This window comes from Trachemys scripta, chromosome 13 (assembly GCF_013100865.1).
Source record: "Trachemys scripta elegans isolate TJP31775 chromosome 13, CAS_Tse_1.0, whole genome shotgun sequence".
NCBI lineage: Eukaryota > Metazoa > Chordata > Testudines > Emydidae > Trachemys > Trachemys scripta.
Window position 1 is genome coordinate 24192645 of NC_048310.1, and position 18048 is coordinate 24210692.

The following is an 18048-nucleotide window of genomic DNA, read 5'->3' on the forward strand; positions in this document are numbered from 1 at the left end:
CTTTCTTTTTCCAGGTGTTAAGCTCACTTTCAATCCATTGTTAACTTCTCCTATTCATATCCTTTATCCCAGTGACTCAATGTTTTGAATGACTTTTCTCTGGGATTTCTCATATTAATTGTAATATGTTCACCCTTTTGATTTTTCTGAAGTGTGATTAAGAATGGCCAGTTGGGTTAGACCAAAGGCCCATCTAGCCCAGTATCCTGTATTCCAACAGTGGCCAATGCCAGGTGCCCCAGAGGGAATGAACAGAACATTCCCTGTCACCCATTCCCAGCTTCTGGAATGCAGAGGCTAGGGACACCATCCCTGCCCATCCTGGCTCATAGCCATTGATGGATCCATCCTCCATAAATTTATCTAGTTCTTTTTGAACGCTGTTATAGTCTTGGCCTTCACAACACCCTCTGACAAAGAGTTCCACAAGCTGATTTCTTTTGTTTTAAACCTGCTGCCTATTAATTTCATTTGGTGACCCCTGGTTCCTGTATTATGGGAAGGAGTAAATTATACTTCTTTATTTACTTTCTCCACACTAGTCATAATTTTATAGACCTCTATCGATCGTATCCCCCCCTTAGTCGTCTCTTTTCCAAGCTGAAAAATCTCAGTTTTATTAATCTCTTCTCATACAGAAGCTGCTCCATCCCCCTAATCATTTTTGTTTCGTTAATATTTTTAAACACTGGACTGTTGAGCAGATCTAGCACCTGGCTTGGCTGAACATTCTGTGACTTATGATTATCTTTATTTTCTCCATCCTCAGTCAAAAGTGGAACAGTTCAGCCAACTGCTGTACAATGTTATGGAGGCTGCTGTCTCTGAAAGTATATATCAGGGGTCGGCAACGTTTCAGAAGTGCTGTGCCGAGTCTTCATTTATTCACTCTAATTTAAGGTTGCAAGTTCCAGTAATACATTTTAACGTTTTTAGAAGGTCTCTTTCTATAAGTCTATAATCTATAACTCAACTATTGTTGTATGTAAAGTAAATAAGGGATTTAAAATGTTTAAGAAGCTTCATTTAAAATGAAATCAAAATGCAGAGCCCCCCGGACCAGTGGCCAGGACCCAGGCAGTGTGAGTGCCACTGAAAATCAGCTCGCATGCTGCCTTTGGCACCCATGCCATAGGTTGCCTACCCCTGGTATGTATCATTCCTGGTCTGTTAGCCAGTCACACTTTAAAATTGGCTTCCGTTCCTTAGTTCAACTTGGCCCAAGTGCCTCAAGTGGAAAAATAAACCCACAGTTTGACAAAGTCCTAAACATTAAGCACTTGTGAGACCAGTTAGAAAAGCTACAGCTTGAAGTACTAGCTTTTAAAGTCCATTTACCTGTTTGTAGTTGTAGCTATCTAATCTACTGCCCATCGCATTTTTTCTCCAACAACACTGGTTTCTCAAGAGCAGAAATATCTTCAGCCCAAGTTTGAAATAAATTTCCTTTATTTCAAAGCAAATAAAGGAAATTGCAGCTGTTCAGGCTGAGTCAGCCAAAGGTAAACTCTGTAGGGGAGAAAAAGGCTCTTTATTATCTTCTAGTGGCAAAGTTATTACAACAGCCTGCAGGAAAAGGATTAGTCTATAATGTTAACAAAAACATCTGTTAAATCCTGAGCTAAGAGTACGTTTAACTGAGCATTTAAAAAACAACAGGCATTTTATAAAACTATTCTCAGCACAATTCAGTGGAAAGACTCAACTAACATACTTAGGACTTCAGAGCCAGTAGGGTCCTAAGAACTCCAGTGGGCACTATTTTTTAATTTGCTTCATGAAACGTAACATTAGACAAAACAAGCTTTAAAAATAATGCCATATAGGTATCTGTCAATCAGGAATTCTGCAGGGTGTAGTGTGATTATAAAGGTTAATTAGCGTGAATTTGGGATGATCATACTACTTATGAGTGGCACAGCCAATGTGTAAGTTATGCACATATCACAAACAACTGCCAATAAAACCTTTATACCACACCACCCTATCTCTTGCATGAGCCTGATCTGGCTCCCACTGGACTCATTGGAAAGACTCCTATGATGAGAGCTGAATCAGTTTATTTTAGAGTTGGCAGAATCTGTATTGGGAATATTTATTGTACCCCCTTTGCTAAAAAGTCTTTGAGTCCAATTGTGCAGAGCTCACAGAAATAATAGAGCTAATAAATGTTTACATCACCTAAAATAGCTTTTCTAGACTTAAAAATGTCAGTTTCCAACAGATCATTAATTCAAATAAAGAACTCTTGATGTTCTGTCAGACACATCCAGTCCATTTGCTGGAAGTAAATTTTGACACAGGTTGACTTTGAAGTTAGCCTCTCATTGTCCTGAATAGGGGAAGGTCCCATCTTTCCTAGTGCTATTATCCGAGTAGGTCTGGCTGATGAATCAACAATACACTGTCTTCCTTTTAAAAACGTTACTATTGTATTTCGCTCATGTACTGAGCTTTATTCTAAGGATCTTAAAAGTGTTTTACAAACTGTAATTAAGCGTAACACAATCGGTGAACAAGGTAGATATTTTATACCCTTTTTTACAAATAAGTAAACTGAGCCACAGAGAAGCAGAGTGACATAGTCAAGGTGATGCAGAGCTTTTGATCACACTTCCACTGAAGATGGAAATAATGGGAGCTTTGCCATTGATTTCAGTGGGGAGTAGAGTCAGATTCAATGAATCATTGGCAGATTTAGGAATAGAACCCCGAAGTCCATGACTCATAGTCTCATGCGCCTAACTACTTGACCATATTCCATCGCTTGAAGTTGAAATTATGGAAGCTATATCAAATATGTGGGATCACCCTACATTCATTAAAAAGAAATCGGCAGATTTCTAGGGTTGCACATTTGGATCATCGTAGTATTACAGTTTGTTGTGATTCATCCCTATCCACTGCTGGATAAATCAGTATCTTAAAAACTGTCATTTGCTGAATGTTTGTACAGTGCCTGGCACAATGGGGCTCTGATCTTGTTGGTCTTTAGGTGTTGCTGCAACTTAAATATTAATGAATAATAATTAAGAATGACTATGTAAATTACACAGGATATTCCTTTGGTATATAGAGAAATAACAAATTCTGTTCTTACCAAGGGTTGAATTCTAAGAAAAAATAGGAAAGCGAAGGGTTAAACTATCATAAAACCATTTGTATTTAGCAGCATTTTTGGCAAGGTTTCAAAACACTTCTATTGTTAGGCTCTGAAGAAGTGTTTTGCTTTTGCTAACATTTGTGCTTAGCACTGGCAGTGTTTTGTGCAGTTCAGTACTTGAAAAAGTCTAGGAAACATGGGCTTCATTTGTCCCTTGCCAGTTTGGGATGAGAAATAGCAATAATGAGGCAGCTAGATGGAGAGACGCTTTATAGGGGTTTCCCTAAGAAGCAAATAGCAGCTTAAACAGCTTGTTCTATTCACAGTAGATGATACATTTAACCTCAACAATTATATAAGGCCTGATCCAAGCCCATTGAAATCAAAGGGAGTTTTACTATTGACATCAATGGGTTTCGGATCCAAGACATAATATTTAGTTTAAGCTCTTTGTGCATCTATCTTTTTGACCCTAAAATACCGAGGATAAATATTCTTCTCAATGAACTGTACTTTATATAATGCCATACATATGGATAGTACTGTATGAAAGGAATGGGTCACAAATAAATAACAGACTCAAAACAGCTTACAATGTAAAGGCATGAACAAGTAAAATCCACTTCTTTATACTTCTCTGGTCAAGTTGAGAATCAGTAGCAGGATGGTGGGGAATGTCGGAAGAACATGAAAGAATGCATGCAGAAGTGCAGGGAAAGGAACTGAGCCAGAACTTGTTCCTTTCGAGATTCTGGACTCGCCCTGCCTCCAGTCTGCTCCTGACATCCTGAACCAGATTTCCTACCCTTCCCTTCAAAACTCTGAAGACAAAGTGTTCAAGTGGTGGTGACCTGGGATCTGGTCTTTTGCTAATGAACTAGCCAGCTTACGGATGTCGAGTGTACTTTCCGTCTAAGGAAACGAGTGTATGTCCAAAGCCTTCCCAATGATTTACATTAGAGCAAATGCGGAGTGATTGCCGGAGCTCTAGTAACATTGACATCACTGCATAAACACCATAAAGATAAACAAGAGGCCTCCAAATTGTGTCCATTTCAGAATAACCAGTGGCTCAGAAGTGAGTATTTGCCTAGGTTCTCTATTTACTCCCAGTTTCCGGACGTTTAGATTGTATCCCTATTTGGGAACCCCTCACGAGTTTATACACGGTCTTGTTCACAGGCTTTTCAATGCTGTAATGAATTTCTCCTCACCACACTTCTATGAGATAGGGAAGTATATTTATCCCCATTCTGCGGATGAGGATCTCACGGACAGAGAGACTGCAGCTAGCTTGAAGTCAGTGGAGCTATGCCAGTTTGCACCAGAAGAGGATCTGACCCATCGATTGCCTCAGTGGTGAGAACTTCCTCTGCTGGCTGGGAGACTGTGCCTGCCTTTCTCTGCTGAGCATCTAGGCACTCTACCTCACCCTCACCATCCCCAGGTTAGATTATGGGAACTTCATTTACTTTATGCCACAGGGAAGCTACAATTACAGCAGGAAGCAGATTGCTCTTTGAGCAGCAAAGGCAGATGTAAACATAGGTTGACAGTGGCTTCTTTTCATTTTCTGACTGGATTCAAAGTTATTGATTTAATCCAGAAGGGCCTAAACAGGCTTGAAGCGGGTTATCTCAAATAACCATAATCCGCTGAGAGAGCTGCGCTTCACAGGGACAATGCCCCAGAGTCTCTCAAAGGTATTTAGGTGCCTAACTCCTATTGGTTTCAAGTTCTGAGCCAAAATACCTCTGAGGATCTGTGCCAACTTAACTAGGAAATCCCAGGATAAAACTGTCAGGTCTTGGGGCAGAATGCACTTAATTATGTGAGCGCATTGCTGAACCTGAGCCGCCGACTGACAGTATCCAGATCAGAATGCCAGGACTGCCTTTTTGTTGATGCTTCTGCCCAGTAATGACCCTTTCCCATGACCAGCCTCTGCAGAAAACCTTGAGATGAAAGGGTAGAGAAGAGAAAGAGAGTGATGCAATTGGTAGAACTGTGAGATGCGATCACTATGTTCAGTGCTAAATACACTCAGCACATAAAATAGGTGTGAGGAAAAGAGGAGTGTATAAAAAAGGGTGATCCAATAGGTTGATATATATTTGCAGGCAGTCCAGCTAAATTGTATCTTTTGGCTTTGGTCTCCCAGCTTAGCTAGTATAATTCTGTGCATGTTCCTGTTCTGAATTCTTTTCCCACAGTGTTGCTATTTTATTTAAACAGTGATCTCATATTCAGTGTGTGCTTTTATGGCACAAGGTAAATCATGATGAAAGATTAGGTATTTCAAACACTAAAACTTGGGTAGATTAGGCATTTCAAATATTAAAACTGAAAAAAAAACCCAGCACAGGGTACAAGAGTGCGATAATAATCAGTTAATTTAAAAACTTCTATATGTGTTCACCTGTGATTGACTGATTATTCAGCAACACATAAAAAGTTTCATTCAAAAACCTCACGTCGCCTGTTGATATGCCTTTTACTTATGTGGTGAACGTATTTCTAGCCTCTCTTTACTTCACTTTACGTCTACACTACAATTAGACACCCATGGCTGGCCCATGCCAGCTGTCTCAGGCTCGCAGGGCTTAGGTTAAGGGGCTGTTTAATTACAGTGTGGCCATTAGGGCCTGCGCTGAAGCCCGAGCTCTGGGACCCTCCCTCTTCACAGGGTCCTAGAGGCTCCAGCCTAAGCCCAACTATCTACACCGCAATTAAACAGCCCTTAGCCCGAGCCCTGTGAGCCCGAGTCAGCTGGCACGGGTCAGCCACAGGTTTTTAATTGCAGCAGTGTAGAAGTTAGAAGAGAGTTAGAGTAAGAGCAGAGCTTTGGGGGGGGGGGGCGCACTTTGGGACACAGGGTCCAGGGCAGCCTGGAGGGTTAACGGGGTCTGGCGCCGGCAGCAGAGAGCAACCCAGCCCCAGTCCGCCCTGCCGGCTCCCTGCGTTGCTCAGGGGAGGGGTCGGAAGCCGGAAAGGGGCAGGGGCTTGGGGAAAGAGGTGGAATGGGGGCAAAGAGGGTGCAGAGCAGGGTGGGAAGAGGCAGGACAGGGTTGGGACTGGAAGAGGCGGGGGCTTGGGAGAAGTTGTGGAGTGGGGGTGGGGGTGGGGCCTGGGCCGGAGTTGGGGGTTGTCCTGGGCCCTGCACCCTCCCAGGGACGGCCCTGAGTAAGACTCACACACTGAAGGTAAAATTCATCTCAGGAAGACGGTCCACACGGCACCCACTTTTCCGTGTTAAAGTGAGGTGAGAGCTGCACATTCCCACGGCGGTCGACTGAGTTTTGTGCGTACAGCATATGTGCAAAGAGCTCTGACATGTCCAGCGAGTACAACACAGGAAAAGTGAGCACACGTTCAAGGTGCCCTGCTGACATCTTGGTAACCTTAAGAGCAAAGCTTTAGTTGGATGTGATGCCACCAGCATATCAGAATGAAATGTGGCAGTGCTGAGGTCACAGAGCACCCTATTAGACATCTTTAAAGGTGGAAGGAGATTTGTGGACTCCTGGACAAATGGGATCTCTCACAGCCTGACTGTGGAGGTGACGGGGTGGTAGGTTATGCTGGCTATAGAAGTGTTATGCCGACCTGAGTGAGGAGGAAGGCTATAGAGTATCACATCTTCATCTGAAGGAGTAAAAGAGCTGCCTGTGGGAGAGGGAAAGGGGATTTCTTTCGGTAGGGAAGGTTGGTTAAGGTTTGAATGAGCAAATTTGTGGGTGTGTATCTGGATTGAACTGAACTTCCAAGCGATACAAGAGAAGCTCAGCACCAGTCTTTATACCTGGAACTAAAAGCCTGGTGTAATGTTTGTACAGCAGTAATAGAAATGTTTGAATTTTCACGGCTTAGTATGTTTACAAGAACTACAACTGATTTTTAGGGCAAAAATAACCCTATGTCCCCAAAAGGGCCCACTGCCTTCTTCCTTAAACAACCAATGTTACTGCATGCAAACCCCATTGTAATCTGCTGGGGAAAGGTCAGTAGATGCAGTAAGGTAATCAGGCATAGTGGACCCGTGGGGCCTGCTTCTCAATTACAGTAAGGACCCTTTACACCACTTTGGCAGTGTTAAGGGGCCATAAAGTGAGTGTCCATTACATTTATGCCCAGTTTATGTTGATAGAGTGATGTACATAAGAACGGCCATACTTGGTCAGTCCACTGATTCACCTAGCCCAGTATCCTGTCTTCTGACAGTGGCCAGTGTCTGGTTCTTCAGAGGGAATGAACAGAACAGGGCAGTTTATCAAGTGAGCTGTCTCCTGTTGTCCAGTCTCAACTTCTGACAGCCAAGGGGCCTTCGTGTAAATGAGATTAAGGCCCTGAATGTACTGGTGCCTTTAATATTATTTTTATAAATTTGGAATTAGATCCTTGAGAAGGAATCCCCTGTATACCAGCTGTTCTGTTCAGCTCAATTCAATAGGACCAGACTGCAGTGAACTATCCCATTGATCCCCTTCTTCCAGGCAGACAGACCTGGTCTATCAGCAAAGTGAGCATTCTTTGACCAAGGGCCAGATCACCCCCTCTTATAGAAAAGCATGTAGAAGGGGAAAAGTTTTCTAGGGAGCTCAGCGAGTTCCCATGGCATCCTCTCACTGGGTAAGAGGGTATTTTTTGAGACCAAAGAGGGGACAGAGAGCATTATCCTGCAACTGTGAATATATCCCAAGAGACGGTGGGACATCTTCCCTGCATTCCAGTTCCAAAAGACGTGCTGCATGCTCTGTGTTTGCTTAGTATCCTGTCCACCCCCTTGCAGGAGAGGAATGGGGTCTCTGTGAGTTCATGTTTTCAGATATTTCTATTTCTGGTGTATTGAGATGTACGCAAGAGACATCACTTTTGATTCAAAATACGATGTTTCCTTTTCAAGCTTCCCCCCCTCCCCCACCTTGGTAATATTTGTAAAGGGCACTCCCATTAGTTTGCCTCTACACATTTTTGGCTGTTTGGATTTCTTTAACAGGCGCTTCCTCTAATGCCTTAGGCTCCATCCCTCATAATGCACCCAGCTTGGGAGAATTTCTTGCTACTACTGCATGCATTATCTTTCATTAATACAATTAGCATAATACCGATTAGGATTCATTTATTCTTTGCAAGGGAGTAAAGCCAGTAATACATATCTCGGGATCAAATACCTCAGCCCTTGTTTTGGGATAGCTTTATTTTGGAGCTGTTTATCTTTTTGCATCCTTCCACCTCCTGGGGAAAAAAAGTCACTTAATTGTAAATCTGCTTGGATCAAGGGAATGCATTGTGATTGTCTTTCAAGCATATTAAATAGGTGAATTGATCTATGGAAGCCATAGAGCTCAGCCATGCTGCTCAACGGTCTAAACTGCCAACTTCATCTTCTTCAAGCACAAAAGCTACTTAGTTTCCCCATATCAAAGCCTTTTTTTAATAATAGCAATAAGACAACTCTAGAGAGAACCATCTAATATTAACTCCAGGGAGTAATCATCTAATCACAATCTGGGGGTGATTTGAGGCACTCATCTGGACCAAATGCCTCACAACACCCCAGGAGTGGTTTTATTGCATGATAGCAGTACCCCATTGAGCCTTATTGCTTAATTAAAAACAAATTCCCAAGTAATTCATTTTTTTTGCCTTCCAGAAAAACACAGTAGTACATAGCATGTATAAAACGTCCATTAAATGATGGTAGATGCAAATTTATGTTGTGAGATACAATCCATTTCTTCACCACTTGGGGTTGAAGTTAAATGTAAAACCATTTCCTATAATCTGTGCGCTGCTGTGTTTAGAGAGGAATAAATATGGGAAAGTGAGCTTCATTGTAGGATGCCTTGTTTTTATTAAATTATATGTTTGGTCTCCTAACCCAGCAATTTATGTTACAGACATTACAGACACACAAAGTTTATCTGCTTCCCTCGTTGTCCTGAGGGTTTCCTGAGTTTCCCACCTGTTTTCACACATGTCCTTCAAGACACCTCATTGTAACTGCCATCCTTTTATTCAGTACTTTACCATCCCCCCCAGTGATTTTCAAACCTTAGCTAACTCGCACAACATTCTTGTGAGAATGGCAATTATTATCCCTATTTTACAGAAGGGGAAAATGAGTCAGAGATTTTAAATGACTTCCCTTAAACCTCAGAAGGGATTTGTGTGAAAGCTGGGATTACAATCCAGGATTCTCAGATACCAAATCTATATCAGACGACTAGAAATACCACTCTATTAAGAGAAAAGAAGGACAAGATGAAATTGGCTTGAAAATTAGTCAATCAGTGCTGCTCCTAAACTAGTTGATAGAGATGCTGCTGAAAATGGTGAAGCACCACTGCTCCCTGACAGTTTATTGGCACGAGAATCAGAATCAGCAACTTTTAACCTGTATTTTCCACCTACCAAAACCTAGAACTACCAGGGCATCAATGATTTCTGGATAAAGAAAGACATCATGACAAAAGCTAACTGGTCAGGGCAATGTTGCAAACACATTGACATTTTCATGGATTAAATGCTTGTTCCTCAAGAAAATGTTGCCCACAAGAAAATGAAGTCAGTTGGGAAGGGGACAGGGATGTGGTTATATGACAACATGAAGGTAAGTGTTGCTGAGAAAAAGAGAAAGTCAACATGGTTAATGATGCTCAATCTAAAGGGTCAGGCAGTTTCAGTCACAAATTTAGATTTCTTCAAAAAAATCTTTCTACGTCTTATAAGCCACTAAACCAGGCCAGAGACTGATAATTCTGTTTCATGGCAACTTTGAAGGTTTGAAATTTGTTTTCACTCCTCACTGGAACAAAGCCAAAACCTTTCAAATGTTTTCATGAAACAGAATTGTGTCAAAACGTCCATTTTCAAGTGAAAAAGTTCGATTTTTTATTTATCTCTCTCTCTCTTTTTCTCTATCTCTATTTCTCTCTCCCTCTCATCAGATCAGTGACCAGAGTGCCTGTACCTAAGAAAACTTGACATAAAAATGTCACTGAAGTTGGTAAGTCTCCATGAAATGTTTCAGCTTCTAACAAACAGCATATTTTAATGAAAACGCGTTTGGTCATAGATGTTCTGACCAGCTGTACACACCAGAATGATAGAATCTTTCCTGACTTAATTTTTAAAAATCTAATTAAAATTAAAATGTTGGACAGATTTAAATATTGCTGTGGAGCATTTGCCACCTAAAAAGTCCCCTCATTGGGCTAATGAATGAGAACCAGAAAGTGAGAGTGAGGAAAGGTGAAACTGACCAGTCTATTTTAATTGTCCAAACTGAATGATATATAAACAAAAAGAATTACTAAAAATTATTTTAATTTTTTTTTAAATGTAATCATTGAGGGTGTTATTTAAGTGAGAACATGTATTCATAGAAAAATGACTTTAGAGACTGTTCCTTTTCAAATAAGCATTTGTGACTGACAAATATATACCAGCTTTATCAGAACTCATATTAATCTAGCGTTCACCTAACTCACTGGGACAGGCTACACATAAAATTCAATTCTGAATGTCCAATAAATGAAAGTTTTAGTAGGCAGATTTTAAAGATGTTTTAATAAATCAGTTAAATGATTTCCTTTCCCTTCCCTCACAATATTTCAGGCAGGTTATGACATTTTACAAGATCCTGTATTAATTTATCTTGATATACTACAGTGATGACCACATGAGGTAAAAAGAAAGCTGAGAAAATATTCTATCAGGTAGTGGAGAGGGATTAAATACAAACCATTTTATAAAACTAAACTTGTCTAGGACTATCACACATCAGGGAGAAGTTTTGATGAGGACACGCAGGTCAGCACACCATAAATGCTCCCTGACAGCTTCAGCACAGTAACGTGCTTTCATCTCAAAAATCATAGAATGGTGAGTTAGGAGACTGAGCCAAAGCTCATAGAGGTCAGTGGGAGTCTTTCAGTTGACTGCAGTGAGCTTTAAATCAGGCCCCCAGGGTTCTGGAGTTATCATTGTGTAGGATTCAGGAGGGAGACTTTGTTTGGCTCCAGTTTGGTGGTACTCCTTGCCTACCCTTTCTATGTAAAAGCTGCCATTGGAAGCTTGAAAACTAAATGTATTTGATGGCTGTCTAATGGCATTTGTTAAATGACTTGATGGCTCTCAGGCCTGTTCCTAGTAGATAAATGTAAAACCCATCCTCTCAGCTGATACCAATCGGCCCCTTTGTTTGTAGTCTCAGAAGAGGCCAAGGACTGAATGGGCTTGAAGACTGTATTCCTCTCTCCCCACTAGAAGCAGTTCTGCCTCGTCAGAGTTGGAGCATAATGGGGAGGCAGCAGGAGGAAGGGCACTGCGGCTGCCCTAGTAGAAAACTTTCTCTTGGTTCCAGTTGGAAACCAGGTTTTGAAACAGTGGGTCTATTGACGTACAGTACAGTTAAATGATGGGGTCCTACTCTAGTAACAACAAGCCCTGCTGAGATGGGCAGTAGTGCACTGTTGGTGCATGTCCTGGGTCAGGGCCGGCTTTAAGCCGATTCGGCCGATTCCCCAGAATGGGGCCCCGCGCCTAAGAGGGCCCTGCAACGTCCGGGGCTGCCGGAGGAGCGGGGAAAAAAAAAAAAAAGCCGCTCCTGCTTTTCCCCCCTCCCTCCAGCGCTTGCGCCACCATACAGCTGATCAGCGCCAGCCTGGGAGGGAGGGGTGAGAAGGAGGAATGCGGCGTGCTTGGGGAAGACGCGGGGCCAGGGCGGGGATTTGGGGAGGGATCCAATGGGGCGGGGGGCGGGGCTGGAGGCGGGGATTTGGGGAGGGATCCAATGGGGCAGGGAGGGGGCGGGGCTGGGGCAGGGATTTGGGGAGGGATCCAATGGGGCAGGGAGGGGGCAGGGCCGGGGCGGAGTTGGGGGGGGCAAGACAATTCGCGTCCCGGCGTGGGGCCCTGCACCTGCTAAAGCCGGCCCTGTCCTGGGTGGTTAAAGGCTCCTGTATCCATTGCATGTATCAGTATCATACCAAAGCATGCCTCATTATGAATGAATTATTGCTCTAATGCCAATTCAGAACCTAAACCTCCCAAGCACTGACAAGTGAATAAATTCCTTGGTTTATAAGAGTTTTCTGGTTTTGTTTGTATTTTTAAGCCTGAGAATAAAGAGTAAGCACAATATTATTGTGACATTGCACCCCATATTCTTCATAGTTATATTATTATGATATGATTATAACATAATTATGATGTATTTTATGCAAGATGGATTATGTAAGGTGTCATTGGAAAATTATGATTTGCTGAATATGATTATCCTATTTGTATGCATGTATCATTTTGTATCTGAAGTACTGGCTATGTATTTGTAATACTGGCTATGTATTTGTACTTCAAAGGTACGTCCAGACTACCCACCGAATCGGCGGGTAGTAATCAATCTATTGGGGATCGATATATCGCGTCTCGTCTAGACACGATATATCGATCCCCGAACGCGCTTCCGTTGACTCCGGAACTCCACCAGGGCAAGCGGCGGTAGCGGAGTCGACGGGGGAAACGCGGCCATCGATCCCGCGCCGTGAGGACCCGAGGTAAGTCAAAATAAGATACGTCGACTTCAGCTACACTATTCCTGTAGCTGAAGTTGTGTATCTTACATCAACCCCCCGCCCCAGTGTAGACCAGCCCCAATTGTAGTTACACCTGGGTAACACCACTAGACAAGATGCTTTCAGTCTAGATAGCTGGTTGGGAAGGGCCTATTCAGGGCAATGAGCCATTAGGGGAAACAACAGGCCTTAGGAGAAGTTTATCTCCCACCTGGTGAGCTTTCCTGAGAACACTCCAGACAGCTTGTAAGTAATGGCTGCCATGACTCTACAAGGACATGTGATCAGGCCACATGATTCTGGACTCCATCTTGGGATGTCAGTATTTTTTCACAAACTGGTCTAGGAACCAAGTTTTGAAATAAAGGGTTTCTGCCAAATGCTAAAGCTATATAAAGCAAGGAGTGACATCAGTCATCTGTTGTTCTTCACTCCCCACACAAGAAGACTCCTGGAAACACCTGAAGAACTGGGGGAAGTGCTGGACCCAGGTTAAAGGGATTTCTAGCCTGTATATGAAAGACCTGGGGATTCCAAGCTGTAAAGCAAGTGCAGCTTGTCCCTTAAGAATCTGCAGCCTGCTTGTATTATTAGCCAGGATGAGAATTTGCTAATTCAAATCCTATCTTTCTAGTATCTTAGACTTAGTTTGCATTTTTGTTTATTTATTAGGTAATGCTTTGATCTGTTTGCTATCACTTTTAATAACTTAAAATCTATCTTTTGTAGTTAATAACCTTGTTTTTGCTTTATCTAAACCAGTGAGTTGGCATGAAGTGTTTGGGAATATTAGCTCAGAGAAGCTGTTGCATAGTCCTCTCCACATTGAGGGGGGGGAATTTTGGGTTTATGCTCCGGGGATGGGAGCATGCCTGGGGAGCTGAGATTTACCTTGGCTTTAGCCTTTCTACTGTTGGTTCATGCAGTGGCTAGGCAGGGAGCCTGCATGTGACTGCAGCTGGGTGTGTCTCTATCTGTGCGTATGCTGATGGAAGTGTAGGTCCGGGAGCGTGTCTGCAGCTTGTCACAGCAGCACAGTCTTAGAGGGAGCCCAGGCTGGTGGGTCAGAGGGCTCAGTGGTTCTCAAGTTCCAGGCAGTACCTTGGGGGGAACCCTTCACAATTATATCTATATCTTTTTGACCTCCAAAAAGACAGGAAGTTGTATTCTCAGTTTTATGTATGGGTCTATAAAGTGTGTAATTTCCGTTAAGAACACTCTATAGATGGTGAAATAAAAGGTGATGCTTCAAAATATGAAAATGCTTGACTTGGTTTGGGTCTGTGTCCAATTTTCATCTTGATGAGGAAAGTGATTTAGAATGGGGGTTCTCAACCTTTTTCTTTCTGAGCCCCCCCCCCCAACATGCTCTAAAAACTCTGCGGCCCACCTGTGCCACAATAACTGGTTTTCTGCATAGAAAAGCCAGGGCTGGTGTTAGGGGGTAGAGAGTGGGACACTTGCCGGGGGCCTCATGGCACAGGAGCCCCCACAAAGCTACATTGCTCAGGCTTCGGCTTCAGCCCTGAGTGGCAGGGCTCAGGCTTCAACCCCATGCGGCAGGGCTTTGAGTTTCTTTCCTGGGCCCCAGCAGGTCTAATGCTGGCCCTGCTTGGCGATCCCCCTGAGACCTGCTCGTGGTCCCCCAGGAGGCCTCAGATCCCTAGTTGAGAACCATTGATTTAGAATACATATTTGCAATAAGAAAAACTCAACTGTGATAGAAACAGTAAAGGAAAGCAACTGGCAACAGGATATCATATTCATCAGACTGGCCATAGATGTAAGTGCAGTAAAGTAGCTAAGTAAGTCCATGTAAGATGATGGAACATTTTTCATACACTGCAGCAGTGTCTCTCTTCCTTTGTTAGTCTACCAGCTGGGACCCATTTTGGACACTAAAGGGTAGAAAAATTTCATTGTTACCACATGTAGGCACATATCTGGTGGTCATCCCCAAGGTGGATGTAAACGCTGAAAGTGGTGTAGGTTTTTTTTTAAATCATGTAATGTTTAAATAATCCAAAAAAAAAAAAAAAAAATCACAAAAAGGGCCATAACTTATAGAAATATGGTTTAATTTTGACCAAAATTAGCACAAATCTTCTAAATACAATTGATAATGCAGCTGTATAGTCAAAATAGGATCATTGGAAAGTTTGGGAAATATATAGCCCTGGGTGATATATTTTATACATGTTCCCACATTTTTGCCTTCAGTTAAAGCAAAAGATGTAATCACATGACACTATGAGTGTGGGGTCCCATGCGGAGCGGATAAAGTACACGACCAATATGGTTGCAAGCTGAATCCGAATCCTGTTTATTGCAAGCTCTCTTTTATAGTTTTTCTCAACATTACATAACACAATTAGGCTATAACAACACATCTACGGATTGGACAAGAAGGAGAATCATATGTTTATCACATGTATAGCCCCACACCGATTGGTTCAACCGTTCCTTACATAAGGCCATGATTTGTTTACCTCATCTTATATAATACTAGACCACCAGGGGGCCTTACATAAGGCCATGTTTGTCTTATATAATCCTAGACCACCAGGGGGCCTTACATAAGGCCATGATCATCTTATATAATCCTAGACCACCAGGGGGCCTTACATAAGGCCATGAACTGTTGCCTGGCAAGTGTCCCATCGTGACCCTTACCTCCTCATGGAACTTTCCATTAGGTTGGCGTAAGGATGATACATTCCCACATATGAGCTCATAATACATCACAATATTTGCTATTATTTGTAGAATGGAATGATTTGAGAAAAGGTTTTCTCCCTGCTATTTTTATGAAATTGTGCAGATAATAAGACCCCCATCCCTACTTATAAAACATATATTTGATGTTATTTACTCCACCAGATATATAGGTCGAAAGCACATATGGCACAACTGTAATTATCTTCTTACTATCACTGAATACAATGACAATACCTGTAACCGACTTATATAACGGTAACGACTTTTAGCAGAAGGGCTGTAGAATGTCTTGTATGAATATATAGTGTGAATAACGAAGTAGAGCTATGTACTCTTATGTAACCCTACATATAACTATGAGCTACTGAATGTCTAACGCAACACCCCTTTGAGCTACTCCCCCTCAGAATCTGTGTCCAATGGTTCAATATCCTGTTGCTACACGTGTCACTGTCACAATTGCAAGTATGGGAGCACACTCCATCTTCCTGGCGGTATTTGCATCTCCTTGTTGTACAGGTACTCTCATAGCTACACTGCACAAAGGGGAGAATGGCTTCTGGAGCATGTGACGGCAACATCATTTTAGGAACAAGCCGTCCTGTATTATTTGTCACTCATCTGTTATTGACAGATGACCCTTGAAGATACTGATCTGTTGCATAATTCCATACGTATGACTGATAAATTGCACGTTTCAGGTGGTGCCTGAAGGAAGCCATTGGCAGTTTCTCACTTGTTTTGCTCTTCTTAGCAAATAACTCGTAATGCACGTTATCCAGAGATGTTTGCTTCTCACTTTAGGCCTGGTTTGACATGGGTAATTGGACATGGATGAGGCCTCATTTCTAGGTGTAACCCAAGCACCCCAAGTGTAATGCTTCTGAGAAGCAAACTCTTCCTGAAGGCTCTGAATCAGAGATTGACAGGAGGTTACTAGGTCCCCTCCGAACCGTCTATCAGAGTTTGCTTAGGAAGAATGCCACCCACACTGCTGTTTAAGTGTAAACTTTCCTTTAATTACTAAGGGAGAATGCAAAGGGAGGAAGGGAAGGGAGGGGAATAACAATAGAGCCTAAATCCAACAAACACACAGGCAAGCACACAAGGTGGTAACTGGAGTTAACTTCTACCTTAACTCCTTCACCGGCAACCCTGCAGGACGATTGACTCTGATCTGAGCTGGATCAGACGCCTCCTCCGACAGGGACTGCTGCCGAGTTCAGGTGAGTGTCCCTGACACTAGTTTCCCACGCTAACCCCTTTGCGCCATCCTGGCTGCAAGTAAGAGCCTACCTCTGAGTGTCTGCAAGAGTGCTCCCCAAAAACAACAAACCCCGACAATAAGGCACTTATTGGTATCAACAGCTGTTGGGGAGAGAGAGAGATCCTGATTGCTACTGTGCTTAAAATCACAGCTCAGCAAGCAGGCACCTTCTCACTCTCCTGAGAAAGAGTAAAAAAAACCTCTTCCCCTACCAGACCGGCTTCCCTAAATACCCTTCTGGCTGCTAGGCAACTCCCCGGTAGGTTCCCACTCTTTTTGTGCTTCCCGCCCTGTGCCTTTTGCAGGGAACTGAAACTTTGCAAGACCTATGCATAACCCAACTTTGCAAAACCTATGCATAACCCTTCTTAATTGCATGCATGCACCCTACATGGATGTGTTTCAAGCATGCACAATTTAACTAAGGCGCCTCATTTTTTACATAGGGAGACAGGATTAGGGAAGTAAATGGATCAGCAAGATGGAAACAGAATGTCTGCACTAGCTAAAATAACCAGGAACACTCAGGGAACCATTTACAATGGACAAGATACAATGGCTAAGAGAAGTCGAGAATGCAAAAATGGAATAAAAAGTAATTAGTACGTGAACAGTGTGTGGCCAGAGTATGCTGTACAGGGATTGGTTCCTACAAAGTAATCAAGCCAATCCCCAAACATGTGGGGCAATGTATAGTAAATGCAGTGCAACGTGTATTGCCCTACCAAATTTACAGTCCACTTTGGTAAATGTCACAGTCATAGGATTTTAAAAATAGTAAATTTCATGATTTCTGCTATTTAAATCTGAAATGTCCCGGTGTTGTAATTGGAGAGGTCCTGGCCCAAGAAGAAGTTGTTGGCGGGTCGCAAGGTTATTGCAGGGGGGTTGTGGTACAGCTCCCCTTACTTCTGCACTGCTTCTGGTGGTGGCACCATCTTCAGAGCTGAGCAACCGGAGAGCGGCGGCTGGTGGCCGGGAGCATTGCCACCCTTACTGCTGTGCTGCTTCCTGCAAAGTTGGGCCCACTGTCTGTCCGCCCAGCTCTGAAGGCAGCAGCACAGAAGTGAGGATGGCATGGTATGGTTTTGCCACTGTTACTTCTGTGTTGCTGCTGGCAGGGGGCTGCCTTCAGAGCTTGGTGCCCAGCCAACAGTCACCCCTCTCCCGGCCGCCCAGCTCTGAAATCAGCACACAAGTAAGGCTGGCGATATCGTAGGGTTACCATATTTCAGCAAGCAAAAAAGAGGACGGGAGGAGCCCCGCCCTAGCCCCGCCCCCCCCCCCTCCCCCTCCCCCCCCCCCCCCCCCCCCCCCCCCCCCCCCCCCCCCCCCCCCCCCCCCCCCCCCCCCCCCCCCCCCCCCCCCCCCCCCCCCCCCCC